At 33.3% G+C, this 12,890-nt stretch overlaps 1 long non-coding RNA gene across 3 annotated transcripts in view; it reads left to right on the top strand.

The window, feature by feature from the left end:
- The window catches only part of LOC111088687, a 214,427-nt gene that overhangs the window by 150,367 nt on the left and 51,170 nt on the right, over nucleotides 1–12,890 (top strand). The window lies entirely within an intron of this gene.

The raw sequence follows: 12,890 nt of genomic DNA, 5'->3' as shown, positions 1-12,890 counted from the left end.
AGTAAGTTACGAGTTGTAGATATAGCGGTTTCTCTTTGTTTATTCTAAATTCTAAGTAGTTTGAGGGACTAATAAATAAAACAGGTGGAATTATTTTATTTCGAAGATCGCTCTAATCCGTATACTGTGTTCAATAATACGTAGATGATCTCACCTTAGCTTCTGCAATTATTTATAAAGCTCGTATTTAGTATCGTATCATTAGAATGAACAGAGTTTCAGTGACAGGTGGGCAGGACCATAAAAGGGTAAGGACATAGATTTCGTCAAGTTTTCATGTTTTGTTACTGACCCCTAATATAACATCTATTAAATTATAGCTCAATCTCTTGAATTAAACAACTAAATACGTGACAGGTTTTATAATATGTAACAACTACAATATTTTTTTTTATTCGAGTTTATCCGTACCCTTCATTATTTGCTGAATATTTGATTCTAAGTCATCCTTTGATTGATCCTCCATAGATATAAATAGAGAGCTTGATGCGCACCTCTGTCAACGTACCTGATCAAGCCAATGTTAAAGAGGAGCTACTTTTGTTAGACACAAAGCAGCACTAAAGTAGAAAGTAGGAAAAAACTGAACATTAGCAAAATTCATAAAAGAATTGTTTGTTTTAAATTATATATATCCATATTATTTAATCAGAATGTCTCCTCGAGGGACCAGACAGCTTGTGGATATAATAAAATCTTTTGTTTTTTATTTTGTTGTTGTTCTTTTTTTTATCGAATACAACTTTTATACATTTTGTTAAACTGGACCGATGTGGTGTTTGTGCGATTTAGTACCTTGTATAAAATAATCAAAAATTGTGGTATTAACTGTTTCGTTTTGGGATAATTTCAAGAAAGTAAAAATAATGATAACTTCACAAACGTTTTGCTAACACATTTTATTTTTTTGTGATTTGTATTTTACTAGCTATACAAGATTCGTATTTGTTCTGGTGGTAATCAAACTCTTGCCAATAGATGATCAGTCTCTTTGTCTGGCTTATAATCTTTTTGAGTCTTGATATAAATTAGCACAGTCGTCAAGCAGTGTTAACTTGCTTAAACCCAATATTACTACCATTATTCTTGTCTTCAAGTAAATAACGATTGTACAGATTCACTGAAATGAGAATTTTTTTTAATATGAGTGGGAAATCTTGTCATATAAGTTGTAGAAACGTCTTTACCTATGTGTTAGGATGATTGATGTACAAATGATAACATCCTAAACACTCTTCATTATTATATACACGGGGATTTGTAAGTCTTCCTGAGTGATTATAAGTAACTTGCTTTCTAATATAGATTAATTTATGTATAAAATAATGTCTTGCTTCTATAAGTGCACAGTGTGGAAACACATCAGTTTTGTATAGGATTGTATTGTATATAATTCCTAAACTAAATTATTTGGTTTATCCAAGTGGGAAAAGCAATTATAAGTTTTCCCTACAGTGGAAACTATTGAATTCTAGTTCACAACTAACTCATGACAAAAATAAAAGGCTTAGACAGCATCAGATGAACAGCGTTTTAACCTTTAACATTACAAAAATGACAGTTTGATTTAAACAACTTTCAAGCTCTGTAAAGAAAGAGAGTGATGAGTTTGTGAATTACATTTGACCTTCTTTCTAAGTCCCATGCGATGTACTACACAGGTTTCTGCTGACTGCACAAACACATAGCCTTGGTTATATTAAGCTAAGCCTTGAGTAGCTTTCTATTTGTAACTTTGGTGAAAGAGGGTAGTTTGGAGATGTGTGTAATATCTATATCGTTAACAGTTGATATGTTTAGAAAACCTAATTCAACAAATCAAATGGCGGCTGTCGTGTAATTAAATCGAAATTGAAAAGAAAAAAATGAAACTTACACTACAAACAAATAGTAAATGATAAACAGATGTTTTAATGTTCACAACATTTCCTTTTGTGAAGTCAACTGGCTAGTTAACGTGTTATTAATACGACTTGCAGTTAATGAACAGTTGAACTAGCTTCAAAATGGTAGATTTATGATGTTAGAAATAAACGTAGGTTCAAAAAGTCTTAATAGAAATGAATAAAACCCTATAACCCGAGTGCTTCCGAAAGGTGGACCTTTCTTCTTCAGGAAGCTATAAAGTAACAGAAGAAACAGATGATTGATTATCTCCTTTCCTCTTCAGGAAGCTATAAAGTAACAGAAGAAACGGGTGATTGATTAGCTCCTTTCTTCTTCAGGAAGCTATAAAGTAACAGAAGAAACAAGTGATTGATTAGCCCCTTTCTTCTTCAGGAAGCTATAAAGTAACAGAAGAAACAGGTGATTGATTAACCCCTTTCTTCTTCAGGAAGCTATAAAGTAACAGAAGAAACAGGTGATTGATTAGCCCCTTTCTTCTTCAGGAAGCTATAAAGTAACAGAAGAAACAGGTGATTGATTAGCCCTTTTTCTTCAGGAAGCTATAAAGTAACAGAAGAAACGGGTGATTGATTAGCCATTAATGATCCTTTTTCAATCACAGTCGAATAATTGAGAATACATTTTTTATCAGCAAAAATGATAGTCCAGTACACCCATTTATTTTCTTAGTTTTCTTTTATCTAGTTCACATACACACTTGAAATAAGAATAACACTGAGGTGAATGTAACACGGAGCAAGACTGGTGTTAATTTTGGGGTCTGAGAATTAGGCAACTATTGTTATTGCGTTTTGCAGTTTATTCAAAGTTTGTGCCTGGCTATTTTCTCAGTAATGGCTATAAAACTATTTAAAGGTTCCAAAAATATATATCTAAACTCGACTATCTGTGCCTACCACGAGTATCGAAACCCAATTTTTAGCGTTATGAGCTCCCTTTCTTACCGCTGAACCTCCTAGGGGCTAGTTAAAATGAACATTTTAGGCTTAGTCTTAAATTGATGCCTAGCGTGCTTAGCTTTGTTTGGAAAAGATCCAAAACAAACAAATTATTCTTCCACGGTTGCCAAGTAACAAGTGGCACCGGTTTTATTAGAGTAACACGAGGTATTACAGTCCACCTAGTGCTTGGCAGAAAATGGTCGTTTGAAGACTTAATACGCAGTGCTCGTAACTGAACAAAAAAAATAATAACAAGCTTTTCCTCTCTGGATTGTAACATTAAAGTTACTATGATTTGTCATAAACTTTATTGTAAGACGTATATTATTTCTACAGAGGTGTCTTTATAACTTGATAACCGTGTTTGAAAAGTGGGGTCGATAGCTCTTTAGTACATGGTGAATAAGTAGAATTAGTAAGCACAATAAAATTTTATTGAAAATTGTTGGTTGGTCTAATTTATTCAGATGAATGGTAAGCTGAATTAAAAACAGCGTGAATATAATAGGTAGATAACGTACTCGTTCATTTCATCAAACTCCTTGATAAAGCTATCTAAGCGTTATGCTTATTAGAAAAAGACAGCTGTATTACTACCAACATTTTAAATTATAAAGTTGTATTAATGCACAGTATTCGGCAGCTGTCGTTATATATATATACGTATAGTCAGACGTAACTCCAGACGAATAGATTTGGTGTGTTTCATCAAACAGGAATCGAAATACTGTATTTCTAAACAGAAGATCAGCCTTTAGAATTTCTGTGACTGGTTTTTATGTAGGTTTTTTTTTTTTTTTGCTATTCTGGCGCATACAACAAAAGGAGTAAAATTGCTGGAAACGGATGATAAAACATAGAAATAACCCAACGAATATTCTGGTTGACGAAGCAAATATTTCTTGCCATTAAATCGTCTTACAAAACGATCTTTATAAAGCGTCAAAATTTTGAGACTTTAGTTTGCTGAATAAATAAAATAAAAAAATCTTTCTCAGAAGCACAGTACTTCCGAGCTGTCAATATGCAGGCCGAATGAATGGATTGATTTCCTATTAAGAGCGTGAGGAAACAAGGCACTTCGCAGCTTGCTTCTTGTTAGCATGACTTCGTTCTCTAATGGACACAGATATTTGGACCTTTCGTTCGTCGCTAACGGGTTTCTTTCATTACTTAGGCAACAGGCGGTCTCTAATGACATCAGTCCGCACATGCGTAGTTAAAAGAATATTAACCAAGTCAAATTACTGTTCCCTGTACGAGTTTAGGGGATGATAAATTTTCATTGGAATTAACAGTTTAAAAACTAGGAAGCTTGAATCAATATTAATGGCTTTTATGTGTGTAATTATGTAAGTTTTTCGTTCACAACTATTCTATAATTTCTTCTCCGGATTTTATGGACTTGAATGTTTTAAAACAAAATTAAGCTATTTGTTTTACCCATTAATGGATATCTTATCTGTCGGTTTTGGAATAACCATAAGCATAAAATTAAACTATACCCTATAACATGCAAGCTGTGTAAAGAGGTGGGATTTTTTTGTTTTTACTTTATGCATATGGTAAACACATTTAGCTTCTGCCTTCTAACACTCATCCGATCTTCAGCCTTCTTCGATTTTTCTTTGCTATTCGAGAGGGATTTTTTTTTTTAAGACACAAAATCGTTCCAGGAACAAACTTTTTCAGTTAGTTTTTTAACTTCGAATATACATCCACGTTATATAGATTACACAATGTGGGCTCTAGTAATCACTAAAATCAGAAAAATTTGTCAATATTTATTTGTTGCTGATATAACTAAGGTATGGCCAAGTGGTTAGGGTTCTCGACTCGCTATCTGAGGGTCGAGGGTTCGAATCCCCGTCCCACCAAACGTGCTCGCCCTTTCAGCCGTGGGGACGTTATAATGTTACGGTCAATCCCACTATTCGTTGGTAAAAGAGTAGCCCAGAAGTTGGCGGTGGGTGGTGATGAGTAGTTACTTTCCTGTTAGTCTTCCACTGCTAAATTAGGGACAGATAGAGCAGATAACTCTCGCGTAGCTTTGCGCGAAATTCAAACCAAATTAACAGCCACCGTTGATATGAAGAGCCGTTTCTTGAGTTATACCCACTTCCCACTTGGACCCGTGACGTTTCAACATCGGCCGTAACACGCTTCTGCGGCCAATGACCGTCGATTAATTAATCACATGAAACACTGTGGAAGGACATTAAGAGCTGGGTATTGAAAGCGGGTAACAGAAAGCACCCCTACCGCCATGACTGTCTGCTACCTCTTTCTACAAAGTGACCTTGATCATCACACAGCGAATACCATGTTTTACGTATATACATATTGAGTTTTTAAAACTTGTACAAAACTTTTGGTGATATGTTATTTTATAAATAAGTTGTGTGAAAGTTTGGATTTTTGTGTTATTTATCATAGCATCCACCAACACCTTTTTTAAGTTCATAACACGGACAGAGGACGGATACCGGCGCTTGTTTTCTATAAATCAAGAATTTCATAAATCTATTTAACCCTTTGTTCAGATAACTTTATTCCTTCCAACTTTAAGAAGACTATGATATTCATCTGTTATTCCTCCACTTGCTTAACAGCAATGAATATATGAAGATATAACGCTGAAATTTCGAGTTCGATCCATCTGGTGAGCACAGCGCAGATATTCCAGTGTGTATCTTTGCACTAATAACAAACAAACTATGAATAGTGTAATAGTGTTGGTTAGGATACTTCAAAACAGCAGAATAAGACGTGTTTATTGCCATTTATAGCGATTTCTTGCTTTGTTGCGGTCACGACATGCATTCTGGTTTTACATGGCCGTCCTTTTTCAAACTGAATTTCGGTTACTTCACAACTCGCACAACTTGGCACATAGTACAGCAACCTATATACTGTAAAAAAAATCAAACCATCGTCTACTCCTTTGTGCTTAATGCTCTAAAACATGTCTTCATATTATATACGTCATTGAAAAAATATAATTTAAGAGTGAGAAATTTCCTGTTCACGTCCGTGTTTTCATCATGAGTATGTATTATATTGTTTTTTGCTTTCTGACTACATGGGCATGAATTTTTGATTATAGGATAGTGACGTGCTGAATACTTTTAATATATCAGGAAAGAAGAAAAGATTAAGATCTTTCAGTCTGTACTTATTACTGCCTCTTTAAAGGTCAACATATCATCATAAATTATATTTACATCATGTGCAAATGGATTTATTTTTATCCTCTATTCTGAATATAGCGCGGAACGAGTGAATATCTAGTGGAAAGCGTCTTTCCTACTCAACAAGAATGGAACCTTTTTCTCATTGGACCTGTCTGTGTCTATCATCTTTTCAACTCAAGCAAGACCGTATAAATGAAATCATTTGTTCATGCAGCTCCAGCCCAAATCCAAATCCAAAAAAAGGAAAAAAAAATCAATAGAAGTAAAGTCAAATATGATACCAAACTTATATAAACTGAGTCTTTTGTCTAACGAACGTTTAACAAGTGATCACCGCTGGTATATATATATATGGGGGGGGGGTTGCCATCTTCTTTACTTGAACAGTAATATTATACATAATATCTACGCCTTAAATACAGTGCGATGCCCTAAATTGCCATCAGTGAGGGCTAGAGAAGCTGGAAAATTTTAGATGCACTTTTGATAATATTAAATATAACTCTTAAATGGAGGGTTTACAAAATATTCCGTGAGATATAATCAAGTCTTTGACCTTAAATGACGTGACGATATAATATAAATGTAACTTTGAAATATTTCATGATATAACATACATATAATTCGCAAATAGATAATTTACATATCATTTCATGTGATATAATCAAGTTTTTGATCATAAGTGACACAGCGATATTACTTCCGAAATCAATAGTTTACAAATCATTTCATGTATAATCAGTCTTTTGTCTGAAGTAACATGATGATATGATATAAATATAACCATAAAATCGATAGTTTGCACATCACTTCATGTGTAATTAAGTCTTTTGTCTAAAGTGACATGATGATATCATTGTTTGTTTTTAATTATGCACAAAGCTACACAAGGGCTATCTGTGCTCTGCCCACCACGGGTATCGAAACCCGGTTTCTAGCGTTGTAAGTCCGCAGACATACCGCTGTGCCACTGGGGGGCGATGATATGATATAAATATACCCATAAAATCATTAGTTTACACATCACTTCAGGTGTAATTAAGTATTCTGTCTAAAGTGACATGATGATATGATATAAATATAACCATAAAATCGTTAGTTTACACATCACTTCAGGTGTAATTAAGTCTTTTGTCTAAAGTAACATGATGATATGATATAAATATAACCATAAAATCGTTAGTTTACACATCACATCAGGTGTAATTAAGTCTTTTGTCTAAAGTGACATGATGATATGATATATATATAAAACCATAAAATCGATAGTTTACACATCACTTCATGTGTATTCAAGTCTTTTGTCTAAAGTGACATGGCGTTATAACACAGAAGATAGTAAAGGAGAATACTTCTATAGATAGTGTGATGAAACATTATTAAAACACTGCAAAGTGTCTTAACTTGTAACTCATGACTGTCCTAATACGGATAACGGCTAGTTATTAATGTACATTTCTTATTGCAAACCTGCACTGAATGATATGAAATGAAGGGTTAATATACGTACACTCATATACAATGCTTTATCAAGTCTGTTGTAATCATATTATATGTTTAAGTTGGTAGTCCAACTGCTAGTCATTAATGACATTTCTTGTTGCAAACCCACTCTAAATCAACTGGAAATGAAGGGTTAATATACGTACACTTCTGTACAATATTTTATCAAGTCTGTTGTATATCGTATTATATGCAGGAGTTTGTAAGCGTAATAAGTTATAGACCACGCGAATTAAATGTCTTTCAAATGACTAACACAAAACTGGGCGCCTGATGCGCTCTAGTATTGATCGAAAACTTATTAGTAACAGCTTACACTAGACAATGTGTGGTTTAAATCTTATTATACACTCGTCTTACTGGAAATCCGTTTCGTGCCAGTTAGAAACCAGATATTTAAAATATTCTCAGTCATATTATGATGAATTGTCTCATATTGCTGTAACTTAAAACATACGCCTAGAATTACTTTTATTTTAGCTTCTATTATAAAGAAGTTGAATTGATAATATTGTAACTGGTATAAAAATGTGATCCGTACATTTGTCTGACACACACAAAGAACTCGACATTAAAGCAAAGATACTTCTGACGAGCGCGTCCAAAAATTAATTGAGTTTTCGGTAACTTAATTTAAGCATTGGGCATAGTGTTTATTAATGAATAAAATTAATATCATATTTTTGTCCCACCTTCATAGCAAAATAATAAAAATGAAGTACCTCAAAAAAGGTTTTATGGAATTTAAGTCTATTCTTGTATTATATTAACTAGACTTAGATGCTAGACGTGGCTTAGCGGTTAGCGTGTTCGCACCAAACCTAAGGGTTAATGGTTTGTCTCCCGTTGCCGCAAAATTTTGCTCCACGCTTTAGAACAGTGGATGAGCGACGAGTATTATGGTCGAATCCTACTCATTACTCGGTCAGGCAAGTATACCCCAAGAGTTGGTGGTGGATACTGCACAGTAGCTGCTTCCTTCCTAATCTATCAGTTAAAAATTAGGGACGGTCATGAACAGATAGCATTTGTGTAGCTTTGTGTGAAGACTCTGAAACAGAAACTAAACTTAGCGTGTCATAACTTTTGTTTTGAAAAAAAAAAAGAGTAAACATTTACATCAAGATAAGAATGCCAGAAAATGAGAGGCTTGCGTGATATTTCTCCGATTGTTTGTGTGTGTGTGTGTTTCTCGATTGTCACTTTCTGTGTGCTACAAACAGGAAGTGAGTTTATGATCTAAGGTTAGATACTGGAAAATGTACAATTATGTATTTGCCATTATATATTTTTAACTGGCGAAATTGTTGAAATTTTCATTAATTTGAGGGGAATAAGGTAACTTTTTAATTGTAGTTATACTTAAGCTGAAATATGTTAGGTTCAGTTTTATGTGGAAATAGTAACATACATATCTGAATGTAAATAAGCTATTGTGGTTTTCAAGGTGTGTGGGGGTTATCTTGATTGTTTATCTACTTAAATCGCTATTACATTAAGGATTTTAGCCATCTCATTTCGAGCAACATAATTATAATAAAAGTATATAAAAGGCGCAATATTATTAGTGAATCGCGTCGTTAGGCTTAAGTTCTCAAGAAGAAATATAGGTTTCAGTGTAATAAAAGAGATATCATGCAGAAATATAAGTTATATGGCGAAAACAATGTAAATGTGCCTCAGGTTTTCTTTAAATGAGATCCTTCTAAACAGATCTTAAGACCAAAGAAAACTTAAAACTTTCAATGAAAGACTCTTACTTCTCTGTAACCGCTCATGGTGGGCGCTACTCCTTAGAATCTTGCAAGGGAACTACCGATCCCTGGACCCCATTTGTGCAGCAGACAGGATCTGCCCCTGTTTTCTCTACTGTTGTGAGCGATAAAGCAAACGTTCGTCTTCGAACTCTAACAATATATACATGAAAAACATTTACTATATTGAGGGCAATTATTTCCACTCTGAGCATATATAAAAGCTGTACATTGTTATAACTTTTCGATACCTCTATATTTCAGTTCCACACACGAAGATTGAAGTAGTTTCCAATTATTTTGAACGCACTCATAGTAAATAAGGAGAACGAACTTTGACATATAAGAGTAAGATTATTTGGGTGTTTAATTTTTTAAGTTAAGATTCATATAAGAATACTACAGAAGAAGAAGAAAAAATAATAATTTAAAGAATAATTGGCGAGATGGCACGTGCATTAAGTTCCTTACGCTGCGATAAGATTTCACAGTTTTTACTTCACTTTTAATTCATTTATTCATTTGGTTTATACATTAGTATAAGTTTCGATATAATTATTAGGAGGATTGAAATAAAATCGTTTCGTATAACCCACGTTTGTGCTATCATGTTTGTTTGTTTTTAATTATGCACAAAGCTACACAAGGGCTATCTGTGCTCTGCCCACCACGAGTATCGAAACCCGGTTTCTAGCGTTGTAAGTTCGCAGACATACCGCTGTGCCACTGGGGGCGTGCTATCATGTAGCGGGCTACATATTCATGCTCAAGAAATAATCATGTTATTAAATATAATTACTTGCCCTTATGCGTTTTATCTAAGTTGTCCACATATCTTCATGAATTTGATCTGATCAGTTATACGGGATGTCGGAAATTATATTAAAACAAATTTATTATTATTTTTTTTTAAATGTGTGAAACTCCTGCCATGTCTGTGCATGTTAACAATATATATTTATATATCCATGGGTACAATAGAATTCTTGTAGACGTTGTTTCTAAGTAAACAGTTTTGTTAACACACTTTCGGGGCATCCTTTATTTTGACCCGGGTAAGATCAAACTTATTTTGGAGGGGGGAGATTCTTAAAGTTTATTTGTCTTAAAATAAGATTTTTTTTATCTCAAATTACGCAACAAATGTCAAACATGCAACTCTTATTTCAGTATAAAAGCAGTTTTATTTTGTAGAACTTGTAATTCATTTAATTCAGTTTTAAGTACATTGTCGTGTATCGTATTTAACTTGAACGTTTCGCTTTCCACGGCGCTTTGAAACCACCCTATCAGTAACTTCAATGGATTTTACTCTTGAAACAAAATTAATAGGTAAGATTTTGAGTGAAAAGTGGAAATTCGGCTGCTCTAGATTTCCATTATTTATTCGCGCGTAATGTTCCATGGTGTAAAATCTAAAAATAAAACATGCTTATTACAATCTGCAAAAATGGGAAACAAAAAATGACATCGCACAAAGTAAAACAACGGAAAAATAATATGTTTAGAATTTTTACGTAATATTTTCCCCCATTTTCCATTGTTGTCGTGTCATGTTTTTTCTTTTTAAATCTGCTTTATTACTAAAGACATTATTATCGATTTATCGATACCATTATTACCGGACACCATTTTTTATTATGTCTCCACTGCATTTTCAAACACGAATGTTAATAAAGATGAAAGGAAAAAGATAAATCAACAATTTCAGGCTCTTCTTTAATATAAAGATACGCAGGCATCTTGAAAAACTATTTTGTTCGCGAGCCATTTTTCACTTCAGGTGCGACGCCTAAAGTAAAGGATTGCTATCATCCATTAATTCTTGTCTTGCTTCCTACTGCTAAAAAAGAAAGAAAAATTAAAAAAGACACTTATTGGGGCTAGGATGATAGATTGACAGATTGCTAAAATAGACAGCCAATCAGACGGACGGGAGAGCGGGCAAGCAAACAGCTGGATAAGTATATCGGAGTAAACAACCATGAGTCGTAACGTTTCAATGGAAATATAGTTATCGCGGTTTATATAGATTTCATTAAATGCAAATATAACTGATAGACACCGTGAATCGAAAACAACAACAAAATATTCTTATTGGTGGAGAGGATTAGGTTACATTTAAACAATTATTTTGACGTTTTGAGTAACGCTTATTAATTTCACTACATTTTATATTAATGTTCCTTCATCTTGATCATTGTTTTTTAAGATTAAATCATATCATGCAAAATAGGCAAATTCATATAACGTATTATAATTAACTATAATAAAATCTTTACTTTCAACAATGGATTTTACAGTACCAGTCGATGAATTATGTTTTACGAAGTTTAGCTTATAAGAATGGATTTTACACTCTGCTGGTCAATGAATTGTACATCAAGTCTCTTGGCTTACAACAATGGATTTTACACAATACCAGTCTATGAATTTTACGTCAAGTTTCTTGTATTCTAAAATTCTACGACGTGCATTATGTTAGTCATCGACAAATTATGGTTCCGATCTTTATAGTCCATCATGTCAATCAAACGATGGAGTAAACCATGGTGTAAATCATTTTAATCTAATTTAAAAAACATTCTGTGAAAAATATGCACATGCTGAACAAGAACGTTAAGAGAACATTAAATTCAGAATATCGTATATAACAGCCTTAGGAGTATGTGTATTAACGTATTTTTAAAGCTGATAAGAATGGGAACAGACTTTTAGTCATAACAGATTAAACTATTATCAAGTCAATTTATTCCCAAGAAAAAAGTGGGACTGCTTGTTTTTAATATACTAATATATACGTTATTAGTTCAAGCGTTAGTTAGACTGGCGTTCAATATATGACGTACAGAAAAATCGATGGTGCTGAATGGATGAGGTCTGTGAGGAAAACAGGTCCAGAAAAGCACAAAACGTTAAGCATGACTTAAGCTGTTGTAAGATTCATGAGGCTGTACGTTTGAAGTGCTGTTCCAAACATTCCATAGGGGAGTTATTATTCTGAAAGTGACAACCAAGCCAGATTTTCTTACATGACATTTAAATGATATTTTGAACCATATATTGTAAGGTATGGTAAGAAAATGTAAATCTTTTTTTATTTACTTGTTAATCTGTTCAAAAGTCCTTTTAAATCTAGTCTAAGCCTAAATCCACATACGTCGTCATTTTAGTTAATCAGTATAATTTTATTACATAAACTTTTAAAACAAAGTATTTTAGCATCTTTTACGGGATTTCTGTATTGTCTTTCATGTTTATAGCTAAGTTTACTTTATTATTGCTCATCTAAGATAATAACTTCATACACGTTTTTAGTTGTTACGGAATATAATGAATATTTTAGAGCAAAAGTATAATCTGTGCAAAAATATTACATATTTGTTATTTCTTAATTGAGGAAGTATCAGATGAATTGCTTATTTCGCCTGTTAGTTTCCATCTCATGTGCGTGTGTATGTGTAAATGTTGGTTTCTAGCATCAACTTACTGACCCAGCTTCACTTAGAACATGAAAATTTAGCGTTCATGAAGGCCTACGGGTTTACATTTTCGTATGAATACTGTTGCGTCAGCGAGTCACGTGACTA

This window comes from Limulus polyphemus, unplaced genomic scaffold (assembly GCF_000517525.1).
Source record: "Limulus polyphemus unplaced genomic scaffold, Limulus_polyphemus-2.1.2 Scaffold101, whole genome shotgun sequence".
Taxonomy (NCBI): domain Eukaryota; kingdom Metazoa; phylum Arthropoda; class Merostomata; order Xiphosura; family Limulidae; genus Limulus; species Limulus polyphemus.
This window is presented reverse-complemented; position numbering and strand designations above follow the sequence as displayed.